Below are 24,802 nucleotides of genomic sequence, written 5' to 3' on the forward strand. Positions count from 1 at the left end.
TACCTATTTAAACATTTCAGTTTATATGTCCATGATCTTACTGTCTTTTGAGACCCTTTCCTATTCTATTGATAAGTCGCTATCTTTTTGGCAATTTGTACTTTCTTGGTCTTGGTATGCTTGTACCATTGGAATCTTGCATACTCTTATTTTTATATATGCTTACCTTTATATCCCAATATCTGTTTGAGACATTTTAGTTTACATGCCTTTGACCACCCTTGTTTCTCGATGAACCGTAAGCGGTCATTTTATTTCACACATTCCTGCTAATCTTGTTGTTCCTTATAACATCCCTCGGTAATGAACTTCTTTACTTCAACCATTCTGTTGCAACCTTACATATCTTACCCTTGATTGTTTTCTCCACTTTGCCACTATGCGAGTCTTGCCTTAACTCTATCATTTGTCATGACTTTTGTTATTATCACCTTCACCTTAGACACATCTATATCTTACTTGAGGTTTATCTTATACCGGCATTTAAAATCTTCTCCCTTTCCATCTCAATTTGAGCATCGTACTTTACCTACTTTTCCCTTGGTCCTATCCTCTTCTTTGTCACCTGCGAGTTTTTAACTCTATCCTTTGTTGTGTTTCTGTTTGTTATTTCCTTTACCCTTCTCATCACTCTATCCTGCCTTGTGATTACATTATGTCTGTAATCTAAAATCTTCAGTCTTCTATCTCAATTTGAGAGTGGTGTTTTACTTATCTCACCCTTGGCAATATCCTCTTCTTCACCGCGTGTAAGCCTTGATGTAACTCCATTTTATTTATTGTACTTATACCACTGGCTCTTCTGTGCCTTCATCTTTTCTCTTATGCCCTTGTCTATTATCGCCTTTGACCCTTGCAATATTTATGTCTTTTACCTAACTGCTTACCTTGAACTTATCCTTTAAAAGTCTCCCCTTTCTTTCAACCCAGTTTGAGAGCTGTGAATTACCTATCTCTCCCTGATTTATTTTCACTCCTTGTCGCCTTACAAGTGTTGTCTTAATTCCATCCTTTGCTGTGTTTTGATTTTCTATCACCGTCACCTTGTCATCCATCGATCTTGCCTTGATACTCGTCTTTATTCATACTAAAAAAACTCCGCTCTTCCACCTCAAATTGAGAGTGACAGTTTACCTATCTGGCCCTTGGACGTACCCTTTTTTCACTTGCACGTCCTGTCTTAACTCCACCCTTTGTGGTATTTATATCCTTGGTTCTTATACCCATTTACCTCCTCTTCTATATCCTTGTCCATTATTACCTTTAAACCCTCGTGATAGCTATGCCCTTGCCCACATGCTTATCTTGAACATACCCTTTAAAGCCTGCTCTTTGTCATCGCTGTTTGAGGATAATGCCTCACCTACTTCACCATTGATTGCTTCCTCTTCTTTGATGCCTCACAAGTTTTGTCTAAAATACATCCTTGGTTGTGTTTGTCTGTTATCACCTTAACCCTTGTCATCCCTTGATCTTTACCATGATGCATATCTTGCACCGGCATTTTAAAGCCTCCTCTCCCATTTCATTTCAAGAGTGATGTCTTACCTATCCCACTCTTGTTCGTTCCCTTTTCCTCTATCGTGTTGCAAGTCTTGTCCTAACTCTATCTTTTGGTGTGCTTTTGCCTTTCATCTCCATTACCTTAGTAATCTCTAGATCATTCCATGATACTTATCTTATGCCTACCTTTTGAAATATCATCCTTCCCATCTCGATTTGAGAATGGTGTTTTACCTATACTGACCTTGGTTGCATTCCCTCCCTGTCAGTTTTAATCCTTGCTTTAGCTTCATCCTTTATTATGCTCATGCCCCTATCCTGCATGTCTTATCTTTCCCCTTGGCTTTCGATGGTCTTAGAGCAGTTTCCCCTTAGTAAGGAAAGACCACCATTTAATTAAAAGTTATGTATAGCAACGAAATGTTTGTTGTTGTATGCTTGTGTTGTTTGTCTTTGTGTGATGACTGATTTGCTTCTTTGTGATGAGTGTTGATGTGTTGTGGCCCTTGGTCCGCAATGACATCAGTTTACTAGCTGAGTGCCATATAGATAAGTGATTGGGTTCTCCCCCTGCTCTACCTAATCTATCTATACTTATCTTTTCTCGCTATTCTTTCCTCTTGCACCTATTCAGTTGGTAACCTCCAACCTCTCTCAATCAGTCAAGATCAGAGTCGGCAACATCTTCACCAAGTGCATATCAACGCTCCTGTTAAGGGGGTTAGCCGCTAACCCCAATGAAGACAATGCGATCAACATCAACCAACAATATCAGAGTGGCGCAGCGGAAGCGTGTGTGGGTCCTAACCCACAGGTCTAGTAGATCCTCAAGAACTGCATCAATTGGTCTCGAGCATCTGAAAGTCAAAGCAACAAGTCCACAAGTTAAGGTTGCAGAGTGAAAGTCAACTCAAGAAAGTCATGATCAATCGATGAACCAATATCATTTTCTTGCTAGCCTCTTCTTGAATCTCGAGGGCGAAATTCTGTTAAGGGGGTTAGATTTGTAACACCCTGAATTTGGGGGTATACAATTTCTTTTCCAATATCCACCAAATTCAGGTGTTACCCTCTCTTTCCCTTGATTCTTCTTTTCTTTTCCCTAAGTAGTGGGGAATTATTTTGTTTTATATCTACGTGTAAGCCTAGTAAATTAAAACCTTATGAGTGCTTTGATTGTCGCATCATGCTGGCGTATACTTTCACTTTGTTTGATGAGTGAATTCGTGAAGCATGCGCTTAATATTGAATTCAATTTGGAGTAGTAGGCAGAAGAGAAAATAGAGATAGGAAAGAAATGGGAAAAAGCCCAGCCGTCCCCTCCCCCAATTTGTCCTCGCCCTGGCCCATCTCGGCACTCTCGGCCCAGCCCCACTTCTTCCCCCCCCCAACGGCCCAGCTTCTCGCGGCCCATTCCGCGGCCCAGCGTGCCCTCCTTCTTCCCCCTCTCTTTCCCCAGGCCACCCCCGCGCGACCCGCGTCACCCCAGCCCATTTTGCGCGGCCCAGTGAGCCAAATTGGCGCAGCGCGCCTCATTCTCCCCCAAACCCTAGCCGTCGCATGGCACTCCTGCCCTAGCCGCCGCCCAGCCACGGGGCCCACCTGTCAGCGGGAGAGGAGCGGCTCTGCGCATCATCTCCACTACTCCCACGTTCCTGCCCGGCGCGCAGGAAGCCGCCCACGCCGTTGCATGGCTAATGGGGCCCACTGGTGGCCCGCTTCTTCCTCTTCAACAACCCACGACGCGAGAAGCACGGCTATGAGTTCTCTCCCTCTACTCCCTCCCTCACACGTTCGCCCCCCGGACGCTCTTCAAGCTCGACTCCCATTCCTCTCTCCAACCCTCTCCTCCTTGCCCCTTGTCGTGCTCGGCATGGCGCTCCCTCGGTGTCCCGGTGCGGCAGCACGCAAGCTCGGCGCGCATGGCGCGGCGGCCGGTCTCGGCCAGCCCGCCTGGGCATCAGCGCGCGGCTCGGCTACCTGCGGCGCGGCACGCAGCCAGCCCGCACGGCTTGCCCTAGGCCAGTGCGGCCAGTCGGCCCGTGCGCCCCGTGCTCCCATAGCCCGGTCAGACGTGAGCTGCGCAGCCCCCTCGCCGTGTGTCCACGTCTCACCATCGCCGCCGTCGAGCATCGCCCATGGCCGTGCCCAGGCCTGCTCTGCGCGTCCCGGCATGGCTCGCGGCTCGCTTGTGGCGCGTGGCCAACAGACTGCCCGGCTGTTCCCAAGCACCGACGAAGGAGGACCGACAACGCGCCGTCCATGTCCGCACGTAGGTGAGCACCGTCGATGCGTTAGTATTTTTGTTTCATCATGTCGCACGTTTTAATAATTAATTATACTTTTGTTTAACTAACGTTAGCTAATTAGACCTTTTAGCTAAACTAATTTGCGGTAGTTAACTTATGCTCTATTAAATCCATGTCAATATTAGTAACTCAAACGTCTTGCCCAAATGCCCGTTAATATAAGTGCGATGTTTAATTAATTTATCTCGTGTATCGCGCGCGTGTCTTGCACGTGGATTACGTGTTGATCTACGTGTCGTTCGCGCTCGTCGTTTACGTTATTCCGCGTGGTCGTGCGCGCTTTCCGTGTGCTCCTTCGCGCGTGGCGCGCGCTGTTCCCACGTGTGTCGTTCGTTGTTGTCGTGTCGTGGCACGCTGTTCGCGTATGTCGTGCGACGTCTGCGCGTGATAATAAATTATTTTCGTTTATAAACACTCATGTTAGTAACGTAAATTCGTCAGGTCGTATATGTTAGATAATTAACTTATGGGTAGCTCGACTAGTATTTATTAGATTAATATTCTAATTAGATTAAATGTGTAATGTTCAACTTAGGCTTTTATAATAAATGTTATCATGGCTAATATTAACTTAACTACTTTCTATTTATTTAACATTTGTCTAGTATAAGCGTGTTCTCTATTTAGTATTTTCTCGCCTGTCGCGCGTGCTGTTCCGCACTTGGTCGCGTGCTGATTCGCACGATATTCACGTTGGTCGCACGCACTGTTTCAGGTGTCGTCCGCACGCTAAATCGTGTGTGGTCGTGCGTGTTCACGCGTCGTTCTGCATGCTGTCGTGTTGTTTCATGTGTCGTAAATTTGCATCGCCTATAATCTCTCGCTTTAATTAAATTACTAGTTTAACTAACAACTGCTAGTGTAACAGGTTAAGCGAAACTAAATATTAGATATAATTTATATTTGATAACGTCGAATCAAATGTTCTAACTAATATTTTTAGAGTAAACGCGATAACTTCTCGACCGTAGCTTCGACTATCGCATTTCTTTTTCCTCGTGTACTGTAGAGGCGAGCTCTATTTTAAATTGCTCACTTTTATAATATTTTATCTTGTATGGTGTAATGTTTTTATGCAAGTATATGTTTGCTTATGTCTGTTTGTATTCATTACGCCTCGCGAATAGACTGCGATCCATTCCCGAACTTTGAGGAAATCGACGGCCAAGCTTCGGTGACCAAGAGATCAAACTCTTCGAGTTCTACAAAGTTGAAGACTCTGAGCATCTGTTTGGTGAAGGCAAGTGTCCTCTGACCTATTATGTCCCATTTACTGTATAATTCATCAACCCGCATACCATGATCAACCTAAGGATTGACTAGCTTTTGTTATCCATGTCCTTGTTTACCTATTTGGGTTGGATTATTATTGTTTAGCTTTATGCTATTGCTCAACTCTAATCAATGAACATGATGAGAATTATCAATGATACACTGTTTTCCCCTCTTTTATTATGCTGTTATACTTGTGGCCTTCAAGGGGGCTCGAGCGGTTTCTCGAGTGCCTCTCCGTAAGGACCTGTTTGTTGGATGACCGCCCGGGAAAACAGTGCAACCATGAGGGTGGAATGGGGTGCCCTTAGCTGAATAATTAGAGGAACCGGGGTGTAGTTCGCTTAGCCGTCATGTCGTTAATGGGGCTCGGTGTATGCGGCTCGCTCTGCAAAGCTTGGGTTCGCCCCCTTGGGGAGGAGTGCGGTGCATTTAGGAAACCTAACGAGCGGCTACAGCACCGGGGAATCATTGTAAAGGCTACATAGTGATGCCCTGCTGGGCCACCTAGGCAGTGGTCAATGGGGAGTAGCTCTCTCCGGGTAGAAAGGGAATCATGGCTTGTGGGTAAAGTGCACAACCTCTGCAGAGTGTTATGAAACTGATATATCAGCCGTGCTCGCAGTTATGAGCGGCCAAGGGAGCTCCATTGATTAGAGATACTTGATCAGAGATGTATGGTTTACAGGTGGTGACGAGGATGATGGTTATGATTATGCTTATGGTACTGGTAAGTGGTATTCTTTCCATTTGGAAAGGATACACCGGGTTAATAACTTAGGTTAATGCTAAAATCTGGCTTTCTACTAGTAAATAATAACCTGACAAACTAAAAGCAACTGCTTGACTTAACTCCACATAAAGCTAGTCCACTACAGCCAAACGGGACATTTGCTGAGTACGTTGATGTGTACTCACCCTTGCTTTCACAAAACACCAGGTTGCCCTTGGTGCAATCTATGCTCAGGTAAAGAAGAAGGCGTCAAGACGGATCTCCAGGAGTTGCAGGACTTCAACGAGTTCTAGGCGTGGGTTAGCGGTAACCCCCAGTCGGCTGCCTGTGTAGGCCGTGTGTATCTACGTTTCTTTTCCGCACTTTGATAATTGTTAAAGACTATGTGGATGTCTTGGACATCATGATGTAATCGACTATTATACCCTCTTTTATGTCATTATTTGAGCACTGTGTGATGATGTCCAGTTATGTAACTGCTGTGTACGTGAATTGCTGATCCTGGCACATACATGGTTCACATTCGGTTTGCCTTCTAAAACCGGGTGTGACATGGCGTCTCTGCGGTGGAGAAGGCGATTCCGGGTCTCTGCGGTGGAGAAGGTGAATGCGACGACGGTGGAACGACGGGGGAGAATCTCTTTTGGTTCGGCGGCCGCGGTAGAGAAGAAGCTCACGGCGGCGATTAATCTACGGTTCGGCAGCAGCGGTGGAGAAGAATGAGACGGCAGCGATTTTGCTAGGGTTTGGCCGCCGCGAGCGTTACGAGTGAGGTGAGCTGAAAAAAATGCATGCTCGGTTGCTGGATTCGTGGGCCCGATACACGTAAACTGCTGGCGAAATCAACGCGAAGGCCCATGGACCGACACGTGGATTACTGTATCGTAAACGGAAACATAAGACATCGTAATATCAATATTTATGTGGGGACTAGTACGGCTGCCCAGATTGCGGGAACACAATCTTTTCGTGGGCCCGGATGCTCGAAAGTGTGTAAACCGTAACACAATTGAGCATAACATGTAGTTATAATTGACGTAAGTAGGTGGTACAGTGAGCCAAAAAGTCTGCGCACCTGGTCGGTACAGTGCGGTCCGCGCATCTGGTCGGTTGCTGGTCGGGGCTTCCATTAGTTAGAGAGAGCCCAGGGCTCTAAATACTATATCTATCTATATATATAGTTTATATATTAAGAGCCCTGTGCTTTCAATAACTAGAGGAAGCCCAGGTCGGACGGTGCAATCTGGTCGAGCCGGACCAGGTCCGGACGTCCATAAAACAGGACCCGGAGTGCTAGGGTTCAGTTTTTTACGCTCCACCCCGATTCATTAGCGACACAGTGTGCGACGATGGCGGTTGCCCCAGAGCGTGCGCGGCGGTGGACCCCCAGCCGGTGGCTGCAGCTCCATGACCTCGACGCGTGGTGGCGGAGGTTACTCGATCCGGAGTAGTGGCGGCGGCTCCCCGATCCAGAGGGCGAGCGACAGCGGGGCCCTTGTGCGGGCAAGCAACAGCGTCCCCGAGGCCCCAAGGAGGCGGCACTTCCAAGGCCAGCGAGCAACCGGCGCCCGTCGACGTGCGAGTAGCGATGGCGACGCATGAGGCGCGAGGTTCGAGCGAGCGGCGTCACGGAAGGCGCGAGATACGCGCAGCGATGATCGCGCGTGACATCCTCCGATCCGGCGTAGTTTGGTCGGCCCGAGTGACGACCTACATTTGTGCTTGTGTCATCGACGACGTCCTCCGGCCACTACCTCCTTCGATTCGTGTTTTCTTTTCGATTATTGTGTTATATGCCTACCATATGTATTATTTACGCTAAAAACTGTACGATTTTATGCTTAAACACGGAGTTCGTATATCAGTTTACTGCATGCACATTGGAAAGATAATTCCTTGATTTATGCTGTTCGTAATTTACGCGCATGCAATGGAAACTCCCACGTTTTTGCCATAATTTTTAGATCTGTATAAAAATAGAAACCGCATGCATGCGACTGCCATGTTTTTCGGATCTGCCATAAAAATAGGATCGTAATAACAACCTACTAGAGCTATCAACCTCTCACATTGGCTCGGTATTTACGCTTATAATTGAGGGATTTTATGCTCAAAACTTAAGGTTTTTACGCTCCACCCGGAAATGCGTCCACCAGTGAACAACATACCAGATTTTTTTACGCAGTGTAACGAATTGCATAAATACCTACACAGTGTAGTATAATTTGTATCAGTATATATCATAAAGTAGTTCTAATGCGTTTAGCTGCATGGCTGTTGGAGGGATCCTATATTTATGAAAGAAAATAAAACATTAAATACGATTTTTTGTTTCTATGCATGCAATTCATTTCCTTTTATTGCATATTCTTTCCATCATAATTTCTTGCGCATGCAACCGGTAACATATTTTTACACAGTATACCGAATTGCATAATTATCTACACAGTGTAGCATATTTAGTATTAGTATATAACATAAAATGGTCATTACGAGTCTACCTGCATGGATGTTACAGCGATCCTAAATTTATGGAGAAAATAAAGCATTTAAAAATAGAAACCACCACATATATCTTTCCTAAATTTATGCGCATGCAAAGGAACGTGTTTGACCAATGCATGCATTTTGCCATAATTTTTGGATCTATATAACCGCATGCATGCGGCTGCCATATTTTTCGGATCTGCCATAAAAATAGGATCATAATAACAACCTACTAGAGTTATCAACCTCTCACATTGGCTCGATATTTACGCTTATAATTGATGGATTTTATGCTCAAAACTTAAGGTTATTACGCTCCAACCCGGAGATGCGTCCACCAGTGAACAACATGCCAGATTTTTTACGCAGTGTAACGAATTGCATAAATACCTACACCATGTAGTATAATTTGTATTAGTATATATCATAAACTAAATCTAATGTGTTTAGCTGCATGGCTGTTGGAGGGATCCTATATTTATGAAGGAAATAAAACATTAAATACGATTTTTTGTTTCTATGCGTGCAATTCATTTTGTTTCATTGCACATTATTTTCATCATAAATTCGTGCGCATGCAGCTGGTAACAAATTTTTATGCTCTATACCGAATTGCATAATTATCAACACAGGGTAGCCACGGCCGGCCCTGAGGGGGTGCGGCGGGTGCGGCCGCACCGGGCCCCCAAAAACAGAGGGCCCCTCTGGCCACTCAACATTAACACTTTTTTTTCGCTAAGCATATCTACCCTAGACATAAATATGCAAGAGCGATGCACTATTGATCAGTTTCGTCTAGATTGTTAAACTAATGTCTCAATTACTTATCGAATATTCACTTCGTTCTAAAATAGTATTTGTTTTAACTCTTAATTTTTATGTCTATATTCAATTAGATGATGAGGAATCAACTAGAGAAGTAAAATAAATTCTATTTTGATACAGAGAGAGTATTATTTACTATACACATGATGGTTGCATCGACGGAGAGAAGATTTTTAAACTTGAAATATTTTTTAACTATTTAAGGTCAACAATGACTTAAGAGAGGTTAAATGGTTTGACGATTATATGTATCTAAAAGAAGTTGTTGGATGTGATTGATCTTAATGGTATAAGCGATGATTTGCATCACAAAATGTTAGAAGATATTTTTAATGACATCGGATAACAAGTATGTGTTTTTGCTATATTTTATATTTGTCATCTTATAAACTTGAAAATAGTGCATTATAATTTGTACACGTTGAATATTATATATATATATATTGTGTGGATGGGGCCTTAATTTCGGATTTCGCACCGGGCCCCTAAAAAGTCAGGAACGGCCCTGAGGGTAGCATATTTAGTGGCAGTATATATCATAAAATGATCCTTAAGAGTCTAGCTGCATGGCTGTTGCAGCGGTCCTAAATTTATGGAGGAAATAAAGTATTTAAAAATAGAAACCGCCACACATATCTTTCCTAAATTTACGCGCATGCAAGGGAACGTGTTTGACTCATGCATGCATTCTTTTTTTGCGCACAGACGTGGGGCGGGTGGCGCAACCGACAGCCTGGTTCAATCGGTGTGCTGGGTTGAATCAGGTTGCAGGGTTGATTGACCTGGGCTTTCGTTAACTATTGGAAGCCCAGGGCTCCCGTTATACCTGCCCTATATATATAATGTATTAGGAGCTCTAAGCTTTCTCTATTTAGAGAAAGCCCTAGCCACTCCTATCATATCCAACCAGTTTATCAGACACACCAATAAATTCACACATATATTAAATATGTGACATTCGTTTTTGTACCATGAATCATCATATATGTAAGACTTGATCGTAGCACACATTTGATTCTCGCTCAGGTTTGGCCCTTAAATCCGGGTGTGACACTAACTGATGTAGTGAAACTGTGGATGGGCAAAGGTCTATTGCATCTAGATTTCTAAACTAAACAAGAACACAAACAATTTTGTTAAGAATGCTCATTCATTCACATATTAGAAAATTTTCAAACATGAGGCAGTCATTACGGTTGGGGGAATTTGTCATGCCAGTGTTTTATGACTTTTAAATATTTCATGAATGTGTTGTCCTGTAGGTTAGGATCTTAACCCTTAATGCTTCATACTTCTTGAGGAACGATGGCCACTTTGTCATTTCAATAAAGGTACTTCGAGTTATTATTCTTAATTTTGTAGCAGTTGTCTGAAGGGACATGTCTCTCATGGTGGTGAGAGGTCTTTTTGTTGTGTGACAGGTCTCTCTCGGTGGTTCCAGCACACTTGGGTCCGTCTTGTAGCAGTTGTCATATAGTCATACAGATATGCAATCTTGGTCTGCATTGATTTAATCTAACAAAAAACATTTTGTTTAGGGTAATTGTATCGACTCCACCTTGCCTGCTGAGATCGTGTTTGCTGTTGAAGTTGGAGAATCTCAAAGCACATCAATTCAAGTTTGCCTTGCAGGTGACGTTGGAGCCCTACGAGCATGAACCATGCATGTGTTGTGGGCGGTTATAGGATGCCTAAGAAGCAGAAGGCTACCTGACCACCTCATAGATCATAATCGGAGCTCATCATGTCTGATAAGGATGCTTCGTCATATTGTGGTTTATTAAGATGTCTGCATGATATTGATGATTACAATAATATAGCGGTGATTAGTTGCAATGTAGTGGTGAAATAGCTAGATTAAAATAACAAAATTTATGTATGGCTAGGAGCCTAGGATTACAAATGGGATTATGGAATCTTTTTTATAACAGTATAATACACATTTATATATCTCTACTACTCTATAAGACTCTATTGTAGACCGATCGTGCACCATCGTTCTGCCTCTCCCTGGCCGTAGGATCTGCCTACCTCGGTTATGTCGCTCAGTGGCTGTAGGATCATGTCGTGTGCCCACCGCACTATACGTCATCCTCCCTCACCCCACCATCTTTGGCAGCGTCGCATGGGCAGCAACCACCTCGGCATCATCGGTGTCCCCCACCCCGCGGTGCTTGCGTGCTCTGTTCCCATCCTCCTCGCACGCGATTGCCCCCGCGCCCGCCGCATCCAGTGCCTGGCCCGTGCTCCCTAGCCTAGACATCGCACCCTGCCCTCGTCTCGAGGTCGCCACCCTGTCCTCGTCTTCAGCGGCGCCGTCTGTCGCTCACATGTCCACCTCTCCCCAGGCTCTACGACCGCACCCTCTCCCTCTACCTCGACAAAGCCAAGTGCTGGGGCAACCGCACTGCCGCTTGTTGGAACTTGCTCTCTGTCGCAAGGAGGCCAACAAGGGTGAACAGTGATGACAACAGGGTTACGTGCTAGAAGGCAATAGCTCTGTTCATTTGGCCTCTCACGGGCACTGTGCGGGGGTATTTATAGGTACCTGAGCGCCCAGCGCCTTGTGTTAAGGACGCATGTGCCCTCAGCTACCCAGGTTATCCCCGGAATATTCCCATAAAGCAGGGTTACAGACTGTAATTACAGGAATGCCTTTACAAATGAGGCCCATAACACACGGCGGCCACGCAGGGCCCGTTACAATGGGCCGGATCGCACGTGGGCCTCCGAACTGGACGAGGCCGCACGGTGGGAGGACCTCGTCGCAGGCCTTCGTCTGATGTCGTACCGAGCGAAGGGTGTCCCTGCCCGTTTTGTCTCCGTCGGACCAGCGACTGCGGTGAAGACTTCGAGCGGAGGGTGGCGGCTTTGCCTTCGCCCCAACATTTGCCCTCCGAGGGACCAGTTCGACAAAGTCACCTGGTGCCGAAGACATCGCTAGATGGCGGAGACGCTGCCCTCGCTCGAAGTGGTTCCGCGGGGGTTTTTGACGTGACCGTTGATTGACGGCGTACTGTTGGATTGCGGGTTTCCCGAAGCGTCGCGCCCTGTTGGAGTGCGGGTTTCCCGAAGAGCCGCGCCCTGTCTATAAAAGGGGGCGGGGGTCGGTGCTTTTTGAACTTCACTTTCCGCGCTCCGTTAAAACCCTAGCCGCCCTTTTCGCCGCCTTGCTGCTCGTTTGCTCGCCGTGCTCTTGTTCGCCGGAGATCTGGCTCGAGTGAAGCAGACCGCCCGCCGCCGTCGACGGTACGTAGCGATGTCGTCCTCGTCTTCTTCCGCTGCCGCTACGCCGCCGGCCGATCCCTCGCCGTCGGCCGCCGCCTCGTCTGAGGAGACGCTGGGTAGTTTGATGGCGGAGGATTTGCGCGCCGGCAATTCTGTTGATTTTGGCGTGTCGCGGATGTCGTCGGTCCGCGTGCAGGATATGCAGCGGTTGGGTTACTTCGGCGGCGGAGTTGCTCGAGTCCCGGGGACGGAGGAAGTCCCCGAGCCGGAGGGCGAGTTGGTTGTTTTTGAGGCGTTCTTTGCCGCCGGACTCCGCTTGCCTGCGCATCGATTTGTTGGCGAAGTCCTGCGCAGGTTCAACGTTCAAATACATCAGCTGACACCGAATGCCATGGTGGCTCTGTCGAAGTATGTCTGGGCGACGACTTCGTACGGCGGACAGCCATCGGTCGAAGTGTTTGCGAAGTATTATTGTTTGCACTGGCAGAAGAAGATGATTGGAGACGAAGTCGCTCAGTTCGGGTCCTGCACATTCACGCCGAAGACCGGCAAGACCACGATGCAGGTGGTCGAGTTGGTTCCTTGCGCCCGCAACAAGTTGGGCAACTGGAATGAATATTGGTTTTACGTTGCTGAGGGTACCGTCGAAGGCCATGAGGGACTCCCCGTGTCCGAGATGTGCTCTCATTTTTACTCAGCGTACCCGCCCTTTGAAGTGGCGGAGGGGGATGTGGATGAAGGGGCCCTTCGGTGCGCCGCCGGCCTGAGCAGTGGGCGCGACTTGGTTGAAGAATTTGTGGCGTACGGGGTATGGCCCTTGGCGCATGGCTGGGCGTTGGGCGAAGTGTGCCCTCGCCAGATGCCTTCCCATGGTGGGAAGATGGTGCGAAGTCCTGCCTTCGCACTGAGTCTGCAAAACCGCGACCCGGCCGCCTTTGTGCGTGAGGCGGAGGGTGGGGCGGTGCGGCTCGTTGGACGTTACGTGCCGAGGACAGAGGGCCAGCGCAGCTGGGATATCCGCGGGTCGAATGACCGTTTGAACAGGGTTTTCAAATTAAATCAATTGCCATATGAAGGCTACCCTGGTCAAGACGATGTGGACCGCCGTGGGAAGAAACCGGCGGTGGAGACTGGAGACGACCCTGCGCCGGCGGCCGCCCCATCCTCTAAAAAGAGAAAATTAGGTACTGTTATGGGAGGTCTTGGGGTTTCTGATGGTTTTGCTAGAGAGCTGATGAGGACGTGCGCGGCCCCCGGGGGAAGGATGTCTTCACCCGAGCTCCGGGAGTCTTCGGCTCGGATGCTGAGGGTTACCGGGGGTTGCTGGCCTAGGAATGTTCCTATCCCCCGCGCGGCCGGCGAAGACTCTTTTACATCTCGCATGGTTCGTAAATGGAGAGTTTTTCCTTATGGGCGGAATATTGCTGCTGTTGTGTCGGCAGTGATGGACAAGGATCGCCAGGGAGCTGCACAAAAGCGGCAGGCGGCCGTCAGGCTCGTTGAAGCCAGGCCGAAGAGGCAGCGGGGGGCTGCGAAGGCAGCGGCCCCCGGCGGAGGCAAGCCGCCGCTGTCGGCGAAGTCGGGCGCCCCTGCATCTAGCAAGGCGCCGGAGGCAACGGCGGGCGCCGGAGGCTCCAAATCGACAAAGGTGGTGCCGCCTGCCGGCGGAGTGGCGGAGGTCGCGAAGGCGGCCCAAGCGTTGTCGTTGTCAGGCAAACGCGTCGCCGACTTCGCCACCAATATTAGTGTGCACGACTATCTTGGTGGTAAGTCGTTGGCTTCGTTTTTTTATATATATAATTTATTCGTCGGTACGTCGCAGGGTCGGACGAAGGCCAACTTGCTATAGTTGCGCCTGCCGCGGCGACCACGACGGCTGCCGTGGTGCCGAAGGCGAAGGGCGGGGCTCTTAGCGCCGGAGGCGAGGCGTCGGCCTTCGCGGCTGTCAGGGATGAGGCGGGCGCTGCGTCCCGCCGGCTGGAGGAGGTGACGGAGGCGCTGAGTCAGGCGTCCCGCCGGCTGAAGGAGGTGTGTTTTTTTTTGCTTGCTTAGGCCGCGGCCTTACGTGTGTTCTGCAGGTGGCTGACTTCGCCAACCGTACAGCGTCGGGGGCCCTCACGGCGGCTGTGTCTGCCGAAGTCGAGAGACTTCGGACACAACATGCCGACGCCGTCCGTGAAAAATCGGCCGCCGACAGCAAGTGCCGTAAGCTGACGGACAAGGTGGCCGTACTGGAGAAGGAGAAGGCTGACCTCCGGCGCCAACTAGCGGGGGAGAGGAGGGAGATCAACGAGGCCCTCGCCAGGGAGAAGGCTGCGCAGGCTGAGGCCAAATTGGCGCGGGCGGAGGGCAATATTGCCAGGGAGCGCGCCGAGCAGCTGCAGGAGCGGCTCACTGCCTTGGAGAGCCGCATGGAGAGGGCCAAGGCCGTGTCGCGCGCGGAGGCAGAGCGGACGCGCAAACAGCTCATGGATACATACCATGAGCTCGGCGCGGGGACCGGTGAATTCGAAGTGCCGGACCGAGAGGCCGGACTTCGCTGCCTGGAGTGGGTGCAGGAGGAATTGCAAGCGCTCCCCACTGTCGTGGAGGGGTTTATGTCGTATGCCTCCCTGGTCACCTGCGAGGGGGCGATGAATGCGCTCTCCCGCGAAGGGTGCCGGCACTTCGAGGTCTTCGACCAAGCCGATGAAGATTTCGAGCGAGATATCTTTAAGGTTGAGGACCCCATTGTGAAGGAATCCGCCGGAGCCATCTACGACCGGATGTGGGGTGCGCACGGTCGCGAGGTGGTCAGGGAGCGGGCCGAGACGGCGAGGGCTCAGGTAATGTGTTCTTTCTTTTTTTTTTGGCGTTTGTTGGATGTGGGCTGTGTGTGTGTGCTGACTTTTGTGTGTTTTGTCTTAGGTGGCGCGTGGCGAGAGGGTGGACGACTTCGGGGCGTTGAACAGCGCGCCGCCTGAGCCGGAGCCGACCCCGGCGGAGGCCGTGTCTGGGGCCGCCCTGCAGCCGACCCCGGAGACTGCGGAAGACGCACCGGATACCTCCGCATCCGCTGCGGCCGGCGAAGACCTGCCCCCAGAGGTCGCCGAAGGCGCGCCTGATGCCCCCGCAACTGCTGCGCCGAGTGCTGAAGATCCCGTGGTGGTGGCGGAAACGACAGCGGAAGCAACAGCGGAGCCAGCGGTGGAGGCTCTCGCAATGTCAGGGCCTTCGCAGGTGGCGTAGTGGGTGTAGAGGGTTAGGGAAATTTGTATATGTTGCTGAATTTTGGTTGCTGCGCAGGTTCAAGATTTTGGGCCTGCGCACGCAACCGCTACTACTAAATTTTTGGCGGCTTCGACCGAGGAAGGTGGTAATGAATGTGGTGGATCTGCATCTGAGTCTTTTGATTTTGCTGACTCTGGGAGCTCGGTTGAGTGGACTGAGGAGTCGTCGGAGGAGGATTTGGACTACTTTGCGGCTTTGGACGTGGCTGCGGCGGAGGCTTCGTCGCACGCCGCGGACGCAGGAGATGTGTCAGGCCCTAGCACCGGGCGACGAGGACGAAGGGCGGTTGCGAAGCGTAGAGTTAGTGGGGCGGAGGGGGCTCGGCTTCGTGTGAGTAGGGCTGGCCGGCGGGAACTGCTGTCTTTGCCGGCCGCCGAGAGTACAGGTGAAGGGGAACTGCGAAGTCTTTTTGCGGGTGAAGAGCTTAGGATAATGTTATTTAATTATAGGGAGATGGGAATTATTCCTAAGGTTGAGCCGATGTAGAGTGTGGTGCCCTCGCTTGTATATGTGTAAAGGCTTGTATGATGTAGTTGTGTGCCCTCGCTTGTCTATGTCTGCGAAGGCGTTGTATACTTTGTCTGGTGTGATTGTAGTCGGTCTTGGCGCGGACGGTTTGATGTTGTCGTTTCTGCATTTGTTGTGCCAGTCCGGCTGCACCCTTAGGCGACTTCTGCGCGGACAGTCTTCACGGTGGACTTCGATTTTTCCGCACTTGTTGTGCTAGTCCGGCTGCACCCTTAGGCGACTTCTGCGCGGACAGTCTACGAGGTAGACTTCGGTTTTTTCGCACTTGTTGTGCTAGTCCGGCTGCACCCTTAGGCGACTTCTGCGCGGACAGTCTACGCGGTAGACTTCGGTTTTTTCGCACTTGTTGTGCTAGTCCGGCTGCACCCTTAGGCGACTTCTGCGCGGACAGTCTACGCGGTAGACTTCGGTTTTTTCGCACTTGTTGTGCTAGTCCGGCTGCACCCTTAGGCGACTTCTGCGCGGACAGTCTACGCGGTAGACTTCGGTTTTTTCGCACTTGTTGTGCTAGTCCGGCTGCACCCTTAGGCGACTTCTGCGCGGACAGTCTATGCGGTAGACTTCGGTTTTTTCGCACTTGTTGTGCTAGTCCGGCTGCACCCTTAGGCGACTTCTGCGCGGACAGTCTACGCGGTAGACTTCGGTTTTTTCGCACTTGTTGTGCTAGTCCGGCTGCACCCTTAGGCGACTTCTGCACGGATAGTCTTCGCGGTAGACTTTGGTTTTTTCGCACTTGTTGTGCTAGTCCGGCTGCACCTTTAGGCGACTTCTGCGCGGATTTGTCGCACGCGAGGGTGGCTAGCGCTTAGCCTCGCGGTGACCTCGTATTGGTCGAATGTCGAAGACCGTCGTCGCGGTCTTTTTTCGACGCATGTTTTTGCGGGGAATTTTTCACACATATATTACATGGCTCCGCCTCGTTAAAAACCTCACCCCCCCGGGAGGAAAAGAGTGCGGGCCGATACAAGACGCAGTCGCAGTTGTCCGCCCACCAGTTCTACTCCACCCACGTGTCGTCAAAGAGGTAGTTCCTGTCGTCGCCGTACTCCATGGTGTTGTCGTTTGGCCAGTAACGTGCATGACACAGTGCAAGATGTTGTAAACCTAGAGGATCATCTTTCTTGGCATCTGCAAACAGAAGCTCAAGCATGACATTATTTTGGTAAAAGAGGGAAACATCTATTTAGAGCAGCAACATATTTCAAATATAATGAAGATTAAGAACATAGTTACCTTGCTAGAGAAAAGATTCATTGGACATATGAATAAAATAGATCCGTAAGAGCATGAAGAATTAAAGAGTTATGGTGTGGCTATGAAAATAATGCAAACATAATCAATTACGCAGACAATAATGACTGGCCATTTCAATCAAGACCAAGAGATCTCTTACAAGCAATGTTATGACCGTGCTGCTCAAATCCAAAATAAGTCACAAAGCTTGTTCCTAAAATCAATAGGTTAAGAAGCAACTAATGGGATGAAATTTGGAAGGAAATCAACAAAATGAAGAGAAATAAAACAACATCTATGAGATTAAGGTAACTAACTAAACTAATAGGTCTGCAATTACTACATACACTTTTATGACGTGTTTTATTGCTAAAGGTCACAAATACCATTTTGCAACACATGCTTCCCTTTTCATGGCATAACCAATTCCAGTAAGTCACCTTACCCTATCATATGAACTCACAGTTCACTCCAACCCATAACACAAAACTTTAAATCCATTGGTATTCCTCTAATGGAGGCACCAACTACTCGGTGATCGCCCCTGAATCTATAAAATCTCTCATAGCACCAGACTCCTGAAACAATTCACAACACAAAATCATTGTGCACTTGTGTAGCACCCACCAGAGCACTAATTCCCACTGCTCCCTAAAACTGCATGGACTAATCTTGAACCCTCGCACCTCAGCAGACAACATTCTGAGTAAAAACATGGAGCCCATGAGCAAAATGCACGGCCAGCATATAACATACAAGCAAAGTTTCATTTTTCCAACTGGTTCAGGCATGCCATAACCAAAATCCATGTTTGCAGGAGATGGGCTTGAAGGCAACAGGTGCGCGATCGAACACAATGAAGCTTGATAACAATGTTGATATGAACAGTGTCGATACAGCTGGAGTGGAGGACCTGATGGACACTATCGAGGAAGTTAAACCTTACTGGACCAAACCAAGTCCAAGTAACTCCGCATTTTAAAACCTACAAATTCTTCAGATCTGAACCTTTAGCCTGAACAATGTGGTTACTGATATTACTGATTACTGCAGAAAATCAGCCATCTAATGGTTTTGTTACATTCTCCTTGACTATGGGCCCTGAATATCACATCTCACGGGTGAGCCTGTAACTCTGGACTTTTTTGGCATCATTGATTGTGTAAGCAAAAATCAAGCTACACACTTGTATATTCTATTTGATTGAATACGTGGAACACCATTTCCCAATTTGTATCTGCAGATCACAGATGTTGTGGTTGTTGCGAGGTATCTAGGTGCAACATTTGTACTCCCAGACATCAGAGGAAATGAATTAGGAAATAAGCGGTATGCTTCTTTGACAAGAAGACAGTTTTCAATTTCCTTAAGATGAACCCTGTTGCAAATACATAAATAATAAAAATGTTTGTCCATACAGTATGGGCCTTTACCTCTAGGAATTCAAAATTGTTCTCGTAAATGTCACAATTCTTGCCCATCTCAACTGATGACATAAGTTTTGTTTACAGATAATTCCAAGACATGTACAATGTGGATAAATTCGTGAGGAGCCTAGATGGTGTTGTCAAAGTAATAGATGAAATACCTGATGAAGTGAGTGCTAAGAAGCCATCAGTTATCAGAGTACCAAACCTTGTGACTGAAAGCTTCATCATGGACACCATCCAGCCCATCTTTCAAAAAACACAAGTACTTAAGACTTGCGGTCATTTTCTCTTCAGTAAGTTTAAGGCCAAAGGAGACGAGTAACAAGGACTTGGATGCAACTGCTTGCCTTGCAATGTTCAGTGGCCTTGAACTGAAGCATGAATATTCTGAAGTCGCTAGAAAAATGTTGGATAGGCTTCAAGAATTAAGCAAGAAATCAGATTGGAAGGTATTGGCAATCGATTTTCGGACCGACTTGCTGGAGAAAAAGAGTTGCAAGACAACCAGTGGCGCTCGAAGAAAAGGCTTCTATAACCCTGATGAGGTCCTGGCTTTCCTGAGGAGTGTTGGCTTTTCTGCTAATACTACCATCTACTTGACAGAGACGTGGTGGCACAAAGGCATGAATGATCTGAAGGAGGAATTTCCAAATACTTATACCAAGGCAAGGAACTTACTACACATCTAACGCTGAAAGATAATCTCTTGTTGCTTTGCCTCGGTATAAAAGCCGTCAATAGTATTCTGTCTTATGCTAATTGACACAAAAGGTAATCTTCTATAAAAGCTGTCAATAGTAATCTGTCTTATGCTAATTGACACAAAAGGTGGTCTTTTATAAAAGCTGTCAATAATATTGCATAGAAAAACAAACATAGAGCTCTTGGGATACACCCGTTTGTGCATCACATTTTTTGGACTTCATCTACTCAATCATGCTTTTTGGTAAATTAAGTAGTGCACTTTGTGTTTCTCCAGGATGACATTATGCCAGCTGAGAACAAAGGTGAATTCCTGAAATCCAGCAATGCAGACCTAGCAAGGGCTTTGGACCTTGAGATCTGCTCGCAGAGTGACATGTTCATCCCTGCTGTCGCTGGCCTGTTCTACGGGTATGTCACAGGTAAGAGGATTGCATCTGGTCGTACCTAGATCATTGTGCCTTCTCAGTCCAGCACCTCAACTCATGCTTCAGATTTCACCTCCACCTACATCTCCAACAAGAACCACCTAGCCTACACATGCTACTGTTAGCATGCTTTTGTACTGCCATTAATAAGATCAGCTAAAGTGGGCCGCAGGGTAGTGCTCTGGGTGCATATACAAGTACCTCTCGTTAGTCGTTAACATGTTGTTGTACAGTGGTTGATGTTATGTTATGAGGAATAAATATTAGCATATGTTGTGTGTTGTTTACTTGTTTGGATATTAAACTTTTTACTTGAAATTTATCCTAGAGAATTATCAACCATCTTCTCTTCCTTGTAAAAAAACATTACTTGTCACTTTCGTAGAGAATCAGGAGCTCTATCAAACAACCTCTGATTTCCATCGATGGTAGCGAGGTATCTACCAGGGCATGTTCAAACTAGTCGTGCGTTTTGTGGATGAACAAAAGCATCTAAGAGCCAAACAATATCGGAAGGGAAATGAGCCAAGCATCTCAGACAAGATTGGATCTCATACCAAAGTTGAAGCGAATAGAGCTCATGAGAGCCTTGTTGCAGATGACGATGGAGACAGAGGATATCACCGAGAGGATGAGTGCACCCACCGTTCTAGCTGGAACTTCTCCCCTGCCACCCCCATCTCCACCTCGCCGTTGCAACAAGACAGGCAGAGCTAAAGAATGCAAAAACTCGTCGGCCTCAAAGCACGAAACCATGCCACCGAGCAGCACCTATGAAGCACAAAAGGCTGGGATCCCAAAAGGACAAATTTCGATCGACTGCAGAAAGAACACCATGAAGAGACAAGAGCCGGGATGGTGGGAGGGAGGGAGAAGAGGGGAGCTCAACGAAGTGGTGCACAACTGCGTGGTGGGCGCTAGGCAAGTAGCATCGACGTCATGGCGGTGGTGCTAAGGTAGCATCGGTGTCACAGGTCACTCCTCACTCGGGGCGCGTGGCCGTGTGAAGATGGAAGGGGAAGGGATCGGACCAGGTTCGAGGAGGACACCGACGATGAGGAAGGTGTGGCGTGGCGGCGTGGAACTCATTGGTGCGGCCGCCGGCTGAGGGGCGAGACGGCGCCACATCGCCTCCTCCGTTTCTAGGCCAAAAGGAGCGTCAGAGGCCCTAATGTCGAGCGCGGCGGCGGCGACGTCCTCCAGCATCCTCGTGGGCGTCGTCGTGTGCAGGTCCACCCGCATCTCGCCATTCGGTCATCAAGTGGGAGGAGGAGGATAACGAATTTGTTGTGGGAGAGGGAGCGAGGCGGCTGCAGATAGGGGATGACTACGCCGCGCGGTGCGGACGGGCGGTGGGGGTGACGCCGCCGGGCAGGGCGGACAGATGGTTGGGGTTGGGGGCTACTATCGCGGGTGGTTACGAGGGCATGATGGAGCGGCCGAGAGGTGGCGGATGGATCGGATGATGCGGCGAAGATCACGGGGCATGGGCGGTGGCATACTTGGAAGCGTTGATGGAAGGGCGAGGAGTGCGGGGGTGGGGACGTACCTGGACTGCCGTCGATGGAAGGGCGAGGAGTGGGGGTGAGGACCGCGGAGACGATAATCACGGAGGCGGGGGAGAACGGCCGTTGTCCAAGCTCAGAGAGCGAGTGCGGACGCGAGGATTATGGCGGCGAGATTTGGAGATTCTCCTTCCAAGGGAGAAGCGGATCCGGCGCAGTGGCTGGTGCTGGTGCCGCCATTCATGGGTGGGCGCGGATGGAGACGCGTGCAGACGGCAAGCGGACAACAGAGAGGAGAGCGGGGGCGAGAGAGACGGCGAGACGGGCGAGGATGGCGGCTGGTGCTGGTGCTGGGTTCACGCGTGCGCGAGATCTGAAGGCAGAACCGTGCACCACACACTGTGGACGCCTACACTACTATCTTAAATAGTAGTATAGATTAAACCTCCGTCGTAACGCACGAGCACTCACCTAATAAGTTATTATGTTATTAGATGTTTTTGTTGCAACACGCGATTATTCGCCTAGTATATTATGTATGTATATGTATGTATCAGTATGTACCAAGCAGAACCGGCCACCTGTTGCGCGTGCAGGCACCGGGGTGGGTCGGTGCTTCGTATGCAGGGTCCAAAATACAAAATTCCTGGGGCTAATGATCGATGAGGCGTAACGCAACGTAGCTACTACATGTAGTATTCTGTTTGCGATTGGCTGCATCTGATGGATCTCGGCAAGCTAGCTGCTACGCTACGCAGGCACAGGTTGGTACCCGAGCTACTGATCTCACAGACAGATCTCTGGCGCACGATCTCGTCCAATTAGTAGGGTTATACGCACTGTTTTAAATGTCTGGCTAAAGACATTAGCGGCTAGCTTTTGGATAAGCTATAAAGGCTATAGCCGGCTATAGCTGCAAGCTAATTTATTTAACGAGGTTTTAAAAAAACATGACATAACTTTATAGATAAATTAAATGTTCAATATTTGAACCTTACAATTCAAACTAGTAGTTCAAATGTTCAATAATAAATCAACATACATGCAAATTCAACGTTCAACGACACATGTAAAAGACATTTAACCACTACCTAACAAACATTAAGTTAAAGGGTCCGCCCACAGTTTGTTTTTGGGCCTCAATGTTTTAAAGGTTCGAACAGTAAAAAAGATTGTGTATCTAGCAACTAAATCGAGCTAATGTTGTGTATTTAGCGGGCTAAATAAGGCTATTAGCGGCTAATTTTGGTTAGCGCTAAATGGTGCATCTCTTAGCTCGAGACCTCCTGAAAGGCTATAGCCGGCTAAATAGCCGCTATTAGCCGGCTATTTAAAACTTTGGTTATACGTACGTTGTATATAAAAATAAAATTACTGTGTGCCGCGGTTGATCAGGACTTAGAGCATCTCCAATATCTCCAATAGTTATGTAAATTTAGCACCTTAAAATATAGATTTAAGAAGTTGCTAAATCACTTTAAGAAGTAGAAAAATGTGTGTGCTCCAACAGTTCTCTATTTATTGGTTGCTAATTTTTAAAATTATCCACGTCAACAAAAAAAATGGGCATGCTTTCTATTTTTAATTGAGCTAGCACAATAACAACCTTCCATAATGTCTTGGAAGTTCGAAGTTGTCGATGGAAGACCGGAAGGTCGCCGCGACAACGTCACGAAGACAACACATGACACTGGAGACAGTGGCGGAGCACGAATGAAAAGTAAGGTATGGCATAGAACAAGCAAAAATATGTGTCGGGTACGGTAATTAGGGGTACCTCCAACACTTCTAAACACGGCTGGTAACCACCCTCAGCACAAACCGCAAAGACTGATGGGCACGGTTCATGTCAAGGCTTCGTCTACCCAAGGGACGCGATCTCGCCTCGCCCGAGCCCAGCCTCGGGCGGGAACTGTAGTCCCGGACGAAGTTACGTCTCGCCCGAGGGCCTCCTCAGGCAGTGGGCGCACCCTCGGCACGCCCGAGGCCCAGCTCAAGCAGGCTTCGTCAAGAAGCAACCTTGGTCAAATCGCCTCTCCAACCGACCGTATCGCAGGCGTATTCAATGTGAGGATCGCCTGACACCTTATCCTGACACGCGCGCCTCAGTCGGCAAGGTCGAAGTGACCGCAGTCACTTCGCCCTTTCACTGACCGATCTGACACAGCGCCGCTCACCCTGCTCCGACTGCTGTGCCATCCACCCGGGCAAGGCTGACAACAGCAAGTTCAGCCTTGGGTGCAACAGAAAGCTCCGCCTCGCCCGACCTTAGGCCTCGGCCTCGGGAGGAGGTCTCCGCCTCGCCCGACCCCAAGACTCGGCCTCAGCCTCGGCCTCGGGAGGAATCGCGTCCTCGCCCGACCCCGGCCTCGGCCTCAGGAGAAGTCTCCGCCTCGCCCGACCTTGGGCTCGGACCGACCGCGCCACAAGGGATACATCATTACCCTCCCCTAGCTAGCTCAGGCTACGAGGGAACAAGACCGGCGTCCCATCTGGCTCGTCCCGGTAACAGGTAATGATGGCTCCCCGCGTGCATCCATGACGACGGTGGTTCTCAGCCCCTTACGGAAGCAAGGAGACGTCAGCAGGATCGCAGCAGCACCGACAGTTGTGCTTCTACAGGGCTCAGGCACTTCTCCGACGTCCACGTTATCGCCTACGCAGGGCTCAAACACTTCTCCGACAGCCACGTTGGCATGTACACAGGGCTCAAACACTTCCCTGCCAGACACGTTAGCGCCTAGCTACACCCCCCATTGTACATCTGGACCCTCTCCTTGCAACTATAAAAGGGAGGTCCAGGGCCTTCATGCGGAAGGTGGCGCGGGGGAACGAGCTGACGAACAGGCCACGTTTCTCCCTTGTGTTCCATCTCGCGCCAACCCATCCGGGCAGGGGCACGCAGCGACAAATTTACTCGTCGGTCCAGGGACCTCCCGGGTCCGAAACACCGACAGTTGGCGCGCCAGGTAGGGGCCTTCTGCGTGTTAACGAACACCTTCCCGTTGAGTTCCAGATGATTAGTCTCCAGCAACCTCTTCAGCCCGGGACGCTGCTCCGCTTCGGGAGTCTCGAGTTCATGTCCCTCGACGGCAGCTAGGACATGGTACTCCCCCCCCCCCCCCCCCCGCAGCGCGACAACGACGGCCATCAGCTCACCCGGCGGCGGCGAACTCGACGACGTCTTCCCCTGTGGCCGAAGAGCAGCATCCGGGTTTTCCCCGTCACCCTCCTCGCCGCCGGAGGAGGAGACGAGGCAACCGTGGCCAGACAAGAGGCGGCACCTCGTCGGCTGTCAAGCGAGTCGACGGCGCCGGCACCCCAGCGGGGGACATGTCGGGCGTTGTCC

At 49.3% G+C, this 24,802-nt stretch overlaps 1 pseudogene; it reads left to right on the top strand.

Annotated features, from left to right (window-relative positions):
* Positions 1–7,166: 7,166 nt before the first annotated feature.
* LOC103631254 (protein MANNAN SYNTHESIS-RELATED 1-like) lies at positions 7,167–20,229 on the top strand (annotated as a pseudogene).
* The last annotated feature ends 4,573 nt before the right edge of the window (positions 20,230–24,802 follow it).

The sequence above is a fragment of the Zea mays genome, chromosome 6 (assembly GCF_902167145.1).
Source record: "Zea mays cultivar B73 chromosome 6, Zm-B73-REFERENCE-NAM-5.0, whole genome shotgun sequence".
NCBI lineage: Eukaryota > Viridiplantae > Streptophyta > Magnoliopsida > Poales > Poaceae > Zea > Zea mays.